General features: G+C 33.3%; 1 pseudogene; it reads left to right on the forward strand.

Annotated features, from left to right (window-relative positions):
- The first annotated feature begins 1,752 nt into the window (after positions 1-1,752).
- LOC145280634 (U2 spliceosomal RNA) lies at positions 1,753-1,889 on the forward strand (annotated as a pseudogene).
- The last annotated feature ends 10,611 nt before the right edge of the window (positions 1,890-12,500 follow it).

Below are 12,500 nucleotides of genomic sequence, written 5' to 3' on the forward strand. Positions count from 1 at the left end.
TGTGTGTTTGTGTCAGAGAGAGAGAGAGAGAGAGAGAGAGAGAGAGAGAGAAAGGAGGAGAGAAATATCGTGTGTGGTTGTATAAAAGCGTCTTTGTATGTGCCCATCTTAAATATATGGTGTTATGTATTCGCGAAATAGTGAAATAGATGTGTGTGTATATGTGTGTATGTATATGTAATAGATCCGATTTGTCTATGAATATAGCAAAAAGACTATAATTAAGCGGACATCTATGTGGTTGCTACTGCTTGTATTACACATTGAAAGAGGAAGAGAGAGAGAGAGAGAGAGAGAGAGAGAGAGAGAGAAGGAGAAGTGTACATGTGTTATAGAAAACACGTGTGCTTGTGTACGAAAAAGAAACTTTTGCACGTATGTGTGTCTGTATCATATTTAGAATGAGCGTGATTGTATATAAATGTGTTTGGGCCTGTCTTTTAGTAATACTGCGTATGTCGCTGTAGAGAAGAGAGGGCGATAGTATTTGTGTACGTGTGTGTGGGAGGGGAGGTGTGTGAGTCATATGTATATGAATGAAGAATAGTGTGTGGTGTGGAAAGAGAGGGGGGCACTTGCATTCTTGTGTGCGTGTGTCTGTGCTCGCAAGTGCACGACATTGTTTGTATGGTCAGTCGTCGTCTCGAACGTCTTATCTGATTTTTCCCCCCACGTGTAGCAGCGTCATTAGTAGCACTAGTAGGCGACAGAATTAAGTACAACGTGTTCTTTTCGTTGCAAATTCTACTACCGTTGACTAACAAAAAATAGAAATTAACACGACACTAACGATCCAGTCACTTTGTTTACAAATCGTATCATCGCTCTAGACATAAAAAACAGTAAGGCAAAATATATTGATATTGATACAGCGTCATTATATACAAAATTCACTGACTTTTTAGACTCGCTATAGTCTCGCAACATCAGCTGTTTGAAACATTAATTCAAAATAATAAACATTTTATCAATTTATTAATTACAGACTATTATTATCTTTTTTATTTGTTGTTTCACGACGTTTCGGCCAACTATTCCTCTGGCCCCGTCAGGTGGTAACCGCGACGGATAGGAACTTCGAATCTCCTAACTGCATCCTCGCGGTTACCACCTGATGAAGGCCAGAGGAATAGTTGGCCGAAACCTCCCCAATAAATAAATTAACAAATAATACTCATCTCAATAATGAATTCTAATTAAAATAATATAAATAAACATTTTATCCAGAACGTTGTAGCAAATATAAAATATGTTTTTCATTTATTCATGCAGATAGATGCACATTAACATTTTTACAATTACAATACCCGCTTATTTATCTTTTAATTATGACCGTAAAGAAATAAAAGAAGGAAAAAATCTATTCGCCGTTTCACTTGCAATTTAAAAATAGATCGTAATGATTGTATTTTTTATCAATCGATTACATCTATCATATATATCACACCAGATTGTCAAATAGAACGATTTAATTTCTTTATGTCTGTCTGTATGTCTGTCTGTGTGTATGTGTGTGTATGTGTCTGTGTGAAAAAATTATGCAATTTTACGTAAATAAGAAATTTCGGAAGGATTCGTTATCAATACAACATTTATTTCTACTATTTTTAGTCGCGTGCAAGCGACTCTATAAGTCACTCCGTCGATCGATCGGTCGGTCGGTCGGTCGGTCTGGCGGTAACACTTTTGTGCTTGGCCTTTTTGGTTAAGATCAAAGGTCTGTTGTTAATGGATGCTGTTCTTAGCTTTTTAAGTTTTTCTTGGCTTTTTGGCCAAGATCAAATTGTAGTATCTGTTCTTACTGCATGCTGAACTTATGTTTGTAACTTTTTGATATAAAGTGGGAGATCACTTTTCTGTATTAATTTAATGTAAAATGATCACCCACTTTACAACCAGTCAGTCTCAAAGTCATTCAAGTCATTCTCCAGATCACTGAAGTTGTTTTTGAAGGATTCCAGTTATTTTTTAAGCATTCAAGTCATTCTTAAAGTCATTCAATTCATCCTTAAGTTCATTAAAGTCATTCTAAGTCATTTACTTTTTATTTATTTAAGTAATTTTAGCCCATTTTTCGGTCATTTTAGTTTATCTTTAAGAATTTCATGTCAATCCTACATTCACGCATTCATTCATTACACGAGAGCACGCGACTAATGGCTATCGGTCTTATTAATATCTGAATTACTATATCCATCGTTTTCGTGTTAAATTTAACTGTTCATGTATATAAGGGGTTTATGTAAGTCAAACACAAAGCGTCCATTCCGAAAAGGCATTTATGAATTTATTTTATTTTTAGCTTAATACTGCTCGAAATATCAAAAAGAAAAGCGAATTTTTATGCTACATTAAAAATAATTGATAATATTCGCATAAGTAATTTTTTTATTTCAGTAATATAAGGAGTTTTTATGGTTAAGTTTTTTTTTTATTATTATTTTTGGTGTTATAAAAGGTGACATACTTTTACTATTTGAAAATTTTCCGGGCGATTTAAAACATGTCCTTTATTTTAAAGATTTATAGAAGTAACAATCCAAGCAGTATCCTATAATTGGAGTAATTCATGTCATTTGTATACAATTACACTGTAGCGATTCATTTGTCATAACGATAGGAGTATTAGCTAATGAATCGGGAGATCAGGGTTCAATAAACTGTCGAGTCATATAAAAGACTATCCCTTTGCTTAAACACTCAGCATTATAAGATGACTTGACATTTTACTGCTTACCAACATGGTGTTAATTTGGAGTCTTTTGACTCATTTTTATTGAACTCATTTTATGACTTAAGACTTTTACTCGGCCATGGCTGATGGAACGAGAGTAATTCACCTCCGTGAATGAAATAAATATTTCAGTTCGAAGAAAGTCGAAGATAACCTCGACGGAACATTATGAGAATAACACTTAAGATGAAAGCAGTAGTTTGAATAATACCAAAAATAAATCGTCATCATATATATATATATATATATATATATATATATATATATATATATATATATATTAGCAGGCCGCCCAGCATTGCCCGGTCGTAAAATACGCTTAAAAATGATATTTTGATTAATGAAGATTTCCTGTTTATTATTGGACCCAATATATAGCAATGATTTAAAAAGTTTTAAAATAATGACTCCTTCGCCACCACTGAAAATCGAAACCCAAACGTTTAGTCTATGATTTACTTTTTCCTTTGACGTTAATGCCTAAGCCATGTAGACGTGTTTGTTGCAGGGATAAAAAGTAAAACATGAACCAATAGTTATTACGTGACGCAGTTCGACCTTCACCTGGCAAAATCCATTTTTTAATTTTCACACTTTTATACAGATTTCCCCCGGCTAAAACTCAAATATAAAGTTTCGCATGCGTTCGAATACCCTATATATGAAGTTTCATGTCTGTAGACCAACAACTGACAGAGGAGCTTGGTATGCAAACTTTTAAAAATAAATATATATACAAATGTATATATATATATATATATATGTATATACATATATATATATATATATATATATATATATAAAGAGGTTTGTGTTAATTATGTTACACAAATGTTACGCAATCATGTAGAATATCTGCATAAATATAATTACACGTAATAGTTAACTAAATATCATCATCCCATAAGAAAACGAAAAAAAAAAACTAATAAGGAATTAATTAAAATGAATGTTTAAAAGAATATGCAAATTAACTAGATATTTTGCAGATGAATTCAATTCCATGACCGACATATAACTAAGTTGTATTTTCTTTTTAAATAAATAGAAAAAGGAGATTTAATACGAATATCAATAAAAAAAATATAAGCGTATAGATACGAACAAATGAAAAGTATTAATTAATCGCAACTTCTGGCGAAGAAATTGAATAGGAATTAACGATAAAAATAAAGTTTAGTTGAATAAAATAAATCCATTAGCTTGCAAATATAGAAGGAATAATTAATATTAATGAAGTTATTCGGAATATTATTTTTACAACGTTTTGGTCAATGTATAAACCGACGTTCTTAAGGTGAGTTTTGTTAAACTTAGTAATATATCGATATTTGCAAACTGATTCGATTATTTAACTGTAAAATTTTGTTTTAATTTTGTATGAGAATATTAAAAAATAGCAAAATAAATAGTATTTAAATTGATTAGAAGATTAATCCATTAACCCATTAATCCATTAGACTTAAGGAAAATTCGCTATTTCTCAGACACAGTTAATATATTGGATACAATTCTCAGCGACAAATTAACTCATAAATTCAAGTAAATTAACTAAACAATTAAATGATATTTCGCCATATTTATTGCTTCGCTTTAAGTTTTATCCATGTAATTATTTTAAATAAAATTAAAGAATTCGGATTCAATAATATTTAAAAATGAATTATTTAAATCAGTATTAATAACTAATACGTAAATAAACCGTATCAGAAATTATTATTGTTAATTGAGTTAACGAAATTTTTAATAAACAATGTATTAATTAGCTGTACTTTTAATTCTGTGTGATAAGAATTTGATGCATATACAAATTGAACATAGCATTAAAGAATGATAACAACATATATATATATATATATATATGTATGTGTGTGTGTGTGTGTGTGTGTGTGCTCACGTGTGTGTGTTATTTCTATTTAATAGAATCTTCAGTCTGTATATGCATCCAAGTCCTATTACAAAGTACAGTTAATTAATATATTAATTATTTAATATCATTAGTTTTGGGACGATTAATTAGAACTGACAATTGATAAAATTAGAACTTTTTGGGGTACCGACATTGATTTCAGAATCGGAAAAATTTCCGATGCAAAAACCGATTCTTTTGATTGTCTTTTTTATTTGTTTATTTTTGTTTAAAACATAATTTTCCATATTTATTAATGACGAATTGATAAGTAATTATTGATTTTAAACTGTCAGTAAAACTAAAATGAAGAGATCATCTCCATAAGTGTATTTATACATTTAGGAAATTAAATGTGCAGATTTCAAGCTTGTAATAGTAAATCCCCCCCCCAAAAAACTCTATGTTTAGAAATTTAAAAGAATAGGAATTTCGAACAGAATCGGAATTTCGAACAGAATCGGAATTTCGAACAGAATCGGTAATTGTATCGGAATCGGGAAGAATATTGGACTCATCTCATCTTGAATATATATATATATATATATATATATATATATATATATATATATATATATATATATATTATGGCTATGTAAAGACCAAATTTAAACTTGTTCGAAAACATTCTTTATTTTAGATTGTGAAATTAAGAAATAAAAATGAATGCGTCAGCTGACCGGTTTCGAAGCTCGCTCAACAAAGCTAAAATCGAGCTTAATTACGATTCATTGTTCCCACCTTTTCTTTTTAAAACGTAATTAAGCTCGATTTTAGCTCTGTTGAGCGAACTTCGAAACCGGTCAGCTGACGCATTTATTTTTATTTCTTAATTTCACAATCTAAAATAAAGAATGTTTTCGAACAACTTTAAATTTGGTCTTTTCATAGCCATAAAATTTTGTACCCCGCAATAAATATATATATATATATATATATATATATATATATATATATATATATATATATATATATAATAAAAATTACAATTAAATTTACCAAAATGATCCAAGATGGTAAAACTAAAGTATATTATAAATATTAAAGAATTAATATTTATAAAGTAATCTCAACCAGATGTAAAAGCTCGATAAAACCAAATAGGAGATAGAGCTTATAATAAGAGCAAGTAGTTAATAAAACATGTTGAAAAACACTTTGAATAAGAGTTAAAAACATATTTAATCTTAAAAGGAAACACTTAATAAGTGGATAGTCCTTAATCCGCGGAGTTTCGAAGAAATACTTTCCTTCTCATTAGAGGGTAGAAATTAGCAAAATGCGGGATCGGATTTTGCATACAAAAGTATTTGATGAAACTGCAAGTAAGTCAAAGATCTTATTTGACAACAAAAAGTGAAGGAGAGGGAATATGGTGAAGGAAAGGTGATTTCACGTGAATGGATATACTGGTGAAAAGTAAAATATCCAATGACAGTAAAATCCAAAAATGTAAATCCAAGAAAGTTAATCAAATTTCCAACTTTTAATATATATATATATATATATATATATATATATATATATATATATATATATATATATATATATATAAGTATGTGTATTTTATGATTACTTTTACTCACCTTCACCACAAACAAGGCATTTCGCCCCTTGAATGTAAGAGGCTACTAATTGGGACAATGCCTAATAAAGATTTACAAGATGTTGGTTTACATTACATTTGAAATTCTGCATATCAGTACAGTTAGGGAAACAGGTAGCAGGATGGAAATTACAATGTCTAGTTGTTCGAGTGAATAAGCTATTAGAGTTTACTATGCTTTCTGGCATTTAGCGATGACTAATATAATTTCCTGAAATAAAGGTTTACAAAAACAACACACGCGGAATTGTGATTTAGTTACCGACAGTTTTACGATTCCAGACAGACATAAGACCTCCATTATATTAATATGTATAATTTTATCAATCGATAAGTGCACTGGACTGTTATTTTAACAATGCCATTTATTTCATAAGTAAAGAATAAACACAATTATTATTGTTATTTGTGTAGTGGTCACTATATTTCTTATCTTAAAAATGTAATTGTAGACTAATATAAGTCGCTGATGTCTTAAATTTTCTGATCTTTCATTCATATGTTTTATTTTATCAGCCGAAACGCTGTGAGGACAATAGATAAATAGAATGAATAATTAGATAAAGTATTTTTGCAAATAAAATAATTCAATATTTTCTTTATTTCCAATTTATTGCATTGACGTTTTAAGTTTTTTTGGCTTGTAGCTTATTGCACTGCTAAATGCAACCTCTATTTTAAGAGATAATATATAGTACCCTCATTCCCAAACCTACCAGTCGAGACAATTATTTAATTTTTTTCCTGTTGACTCTGGCATAGTCTTGTTCTTTTGCAATTTAAGAGGTCTATCTTACCAGGCTTTGAAAAAAGGTTTAATTAATTGCTAATCGCTTGAGGCGCTACTGGCGGGAAAATTCAGACAGGACTATGACGGCGTATTTTACAACCAGTGGTCTTCGTCTAGGGTGCTGACTTTCAAATCTTGCTTTCTGACCTTGTGTCACATTATCCTGTCGTAGAAGAGAGATAAAATTGCGTTCGCGACTAAGTCCTGAATCAATCTGAATATTATGATAGGATAACTAATTGATTCCTTAGAATAGCACAGGAAACAGTTAAGAATCAGATAAGAGTTTGAAAGAATACTCATGAGATCTACAAAATCAGTCACATAAAAGTACTTCAATAATCGTCTAACACTGATCGACGCTTTTTTTGTCATCTATTGTTTTATTTTATGCATTTAATATATATATACAAATCATACTTTGTGAACTGTATTTACATTAATAATACTATAGGATACATCTGTTTCGGAGCTCATCGAAATAACCAACCTGCTAAGAAAGTGTCGATTATCCCTTTGAGCACACTTTTATTTCTCTTGCATTTCACTCTGTTTGGAACTTCGCAAAAGGGACTAAATTGTCAAATCCTAATAGATCTACAACCGCTGTAAATTCAACTCTTTAAAGGTTCAATCCCCAGTGCGCGCGACACTAAAAATAAAATTACGAATTAATTCGAAGTTCTGCTCAATCATGGCTGATGAATCGAGAGCATACTATTTCCGTGAATTATATAAATGGTTCTGTTAGAAATTCCGTGCAGATTTCTTAGTTCGATAGAAAGATTCCCGAGTTCGATGATACACCTGAAAAGGTCGGTGGTTACATTGACTCAGATGTTGTGCAAATAGCACTCCAGATTAGACTAGTTATCTGAATAATCAAATTATCATGGAATGTATTCTCATCTCAAAAATTCCGGAATATGTTATTTTTTTACGTACCTTGCATGAGTTCCTCAATATTATACTAGCGTCTCAATCATCCATAATTTTACTTTTTGTCACACTATTTTGTCACAGTAGTAACCCCCTTAAAATCATAATGACTTTTAAATTATAATAACTTTTAAATTATAAAAACCATGCTTGGGTCGATCACTTTATTTGATAAATTCCATTAAATGCTGATTCACTTTATTTTTATTATTTTTCAGGTTGACGCCCTTCATCGAGATGGAATGGAACATCTTATGAACAACGTTCGTGTATGCAATTAAGTTGTGAGATATTCCCGATTTGTCAATCAGGACCGTGCACAAATCTAAAGATTACTCCAAATGATCTTAAAATGTCAACAAAACGCAGCAGATATTCATTACTTTTATATAAAATAAAGAAAATAAAAATAAAAATTTGTTGTAATTAAACAATAAAATAATTTCGTGCAAGTTATTGTTTTTATTGATCTTTAAGTTCATGAAACAATCACGAAAGAAAAAATATGTATTCTTATTATAATACCGAGTTTTATTTTCTTTTTGGTAATTTTTTAAAACAACCTTGCGCGTACCTTGGAAGAAAGGTTTAGCTTCCTGTCCTTATCTCTAGAAGTCTGACATTTTAAAATACTAAACATCTATAGATTTCTATTTCTAAAGCATGCATTAGCTTAACTCATATTTATTTATAGCTTATCTATAAAATAGATACTTTAGTTTGTACTTAGCTTTAAAATGATCTATATTAACCAGCAACTCTATATCTTTCCTTTAGATCGGTGAAATTGGTGGTGATTGTCATTACACGAAAACTAACACCTAAAGCACATGTCGAATCGTACCATAACTCTTTATACTATAATTTTCCAATGTCTTTATTAATCCACAAATCGTATTTAATCCTTACTGAACCCTAGTAGAAATTAGCCTTAAATCTACTTCCACTGAAAACGTGTGAATAATCCAGATATTAGAATCTTAATCCTATTTTGAGGAATGTAACTTCAAAGAAGATACTAATTATCTTTGATACTGACTCTATTAATCCTAATTACCCATGCGAGGACGTAGAAATACCTGGCTTTGAAACCAAGCAGATGAATAACTCTCCTGGTACTGATGGCCCCGTAGATCTGGTCAGGTCATCCAGCTAGTAGAAGGAAGACTCCAATATGTAAACCTATGCTACTGACCTCATGTGCCTAGACACCAAACGGGGAAGGGAGGTTTCCTCAGTCCTAGTCGACAACCTCCCTAGAGCTGGTGACTCGACCAAATAACCGCTTTGCAAACCTAAACTGCTAAGGAGTAGATAGGCTCTGCCTATCGCCCGACTTTTATATTCCTTCTTTGCCTATTAGCCAACAGCAGAGGTGCAATCACAGGGACTCATTAGAGACGCCCAGTTTTTAGTCTTGTTTGGGCAATGAATATTGTCGCTCACATCCGCCTTATTTCCTTCCCCTAAATCTGGGCATTTTGGGGGTACTTGTTTACCATGTGTGCTAACATAATTGAGCTGGACTACTTTTGTCTGATAGGTTTGAGGGTACCGCGTTGACAGTTGCTGGCTGCTGTCTCCGACTGACAATACAGGAGCCCTAACTCCTTGCTAGCATTTAAAGCGGCTGCTCTATCATCAGTTGTATAAAATCGGGTTGTTTGTAGTGCCATGACGCGCATGAAAAGGGACCCTGCATTTATCTCTTGTGGGCATTCCCGAGGCCACATTCCTGTGGATGGGGAGCCAATTGATGGTCTACTTGCGTTGCATAGTGGTAGTTATGCACATCCACTTTTACTAGTACCTCTCGCCAACAAAATAAAATGAAATGACAGCTCAGTACAAAATAACGATCAAACCACACCCACACTTGAACAGCGATTCGCCTCAGATATCTTAGCACTTAGTTAAACTAACTTGCACTCCTCCATCCCATCTAACATTATTTTTTAACATGTCTGGTTATCTTCCACTTTGTCATAAGGACTCTGACATACACATGCACGGACTTGGAATCTATATTCGTAACACCCTCCCCTATGACTAGGGAATCTAAACTAGAATCAGATGACCAGTCCTTCGTGTGTGTTAAGCTAACTTTACAACATAGCATTAGTTACCTATATTTTCTGTATCGCTCTCTCACGATCCAGGATGATCTCTGACAGCATAAATGTAGCACTCTCCCTGGACACTAGGGCTCAAATTCATGTATTTGGTAACTGTAACGCCCACCACAATAATTCGCTTGGCTTTACTAACTACACAGACACAGTTGGTAACATGATCCATAAATCTTCTATATCCCATTCCTTGACAAAGACAGTAACATTCCCGACCCGACTCCCAGATCGCCAGGACCAGCAAGCCTCACTTCTGGATCTATTTCTGACAATAATCCCGAGGATTGTGTTACAAATGCTTATTGCCACTTGAGAATGCTAATCATGCTGTGATAATGATATCACTCTATACACTCGTCCCCAAGTTGAAGAGCCATTACTCAAAACAACAAGGTAATGAGAGATGCCCAATGGGGAAATATTTTTCTCTTCTTGCGGAACAGTGCGCGAATAAGACGACTGAATGGTTCAAAACAGCAATTGAATCACATATTCCCACATGGAAGTTCTATAGCCCCCACCCTAACGATTTAGTTATACTTTCGTAGTTGCTATTTCTCAGAGGCAACATGCGTACCGCAGATTTATTTGGCATGTTCAGTATAAACAGACAAATGTTTATAGAAGCTAGAAGTAATTGTAAGAAAGAAGTAGCGACAGCTAAGAGAAAATCTACTGAAACTACCAGAAAACGCATTGAAGCGCAGAAATTAAAAACTCGTGATTTCTGGAAAATCTACAACAGTATAGTAAATAATGGGTAATTAAAAATTCCACCACTATCCAACAATCATGAGATTGTTTGCACAGCAACCGAGAATGCTAACATACTTGCCTGTCAGTTTGCCTCAATTTCTATTTTAGACCAAGCAAACAGCCCCCTACGTGATTTTTCTTTGCAGACAGAAACCACAATAGATTATCTAAAAATCACCTTTTCTCAAGTACATGATATCATAAAAAAAAACCCATACACCTCAAAAGCATGTGGACATGATCTTATCCCAGCTGTACTATTAAAAGAATACTCTGCTGAGGTTGCTCCAGACCTTTCCAAACTCGTCAACAAATGCCTTAAAGAATCATGCTTTCCTGACTGCTGGAAAACTTCTTCTGTGGTATCAGTTTACAAGAATTCTGGCGAAGGAACGGGCCCATTAAATTATCGCCATATTAGCCTCCTCAGTCTTTTTACCAAAATATTTGAATCCGTAATTAATCAAGCTCTAGTCCATCACCTTACAACTGCTAAACTTCTGTATGACCATCAATATGGATTTAGGCAAGTCCGTTCTATAGCAAATATTCTAGCTGTAATCTCTGAACATATATACCATGCACTGGATAAGGCAGGGCAAGGAAGGGCAGTAGCCCTAGATTTATCTAAGGTTTTTGACAGGGTATAGCACGAGAGTCTTCTCATGAAAATCAGATCCTATGGTTGTACTGGGCGAAACATAATTAAATCCTTCTTAAACGAAGAATCCAGGTTTTCCTCGATGGTCTTACGTCTAAACAATATGATATAAATGCAGGTGTATTTCAAGGGTCGATTCCTGAACCTTTATTATTCCTAATATTCATAAATAATCTCTCTGATAAAATAGATTCTGAGATGGTTACATTTGTTGATGACACACAGCTCTATAACAGGCACGAGGGAAACAGAATAAACACATATCTAAGGCAATGACGGAAATCCTAGAGGAAGACGCCCGGTCTGTAGTGGAATGGGGTCAAAAATTAATGGTAACGTTCAATGTTGCCAAGATTAAGCTCGTTTTTCTGTAATAATTTCAAGAGACCTTCTTAACTACGAATAGTTAAGGCTAAAGATACATTACCAGAAAGTACTTCGTTCAAACTGCTCGGCTTAATGTTCACAGAAAACATGAGTTGGAACAGATACATTGCAAGCATTACCAAGACTGCTACGAAAAAGGTGGGCTCACTCTAGCGTGCTAGAATATTACTTACGCCTGGAAGTATTATGTACTCTTACAAGACCATCATTCGCCCATGTATGGTGCATTGCTTTCACATTTGCTGCTGGTCTCTCACTCCTAAACAGCTTTAAAAAGAGAGTCGCCAACCTGATAGGTCCTGAACTGTCATCTCAGCTTCACCATCTGTCGCATCGACGAAATATTGCATCCCTCTTCCTGTTTTACAAGTATTTTAATGGTGGATGCTATAACGAAGTGCAAGCCCTCGTAGCCTCTCGACGTAATTTTCCCCGACAAACCCGACAAGCAGCAAAGTCCCACCCCTACACAGCTAGATGTAAGAAAGCCTTCTACTTTAATAGTTTATCCCCCAGAACTGCTAAACTTTGGAATTCCCTTCTGGGTTTCTGCTTCCCCAACTGTACTGACAAAACTTCAATTGTAATG

Source organism: Euprymna scolopes, chromosome 7, assembly GCF_053919585.1.
Source record: "Euprymna scolopes isolate OS-2025 chromosome 7, ASM5391958v1, whole genome shotgun sequence".
In the NCBI taxonomy this organism is placed as follows: Eukaryota; Metazoa; Mollusca; class Cephalopoda; order Sepiida; family Sepiolidae; genus Euprymna; species Euprymna scolopes.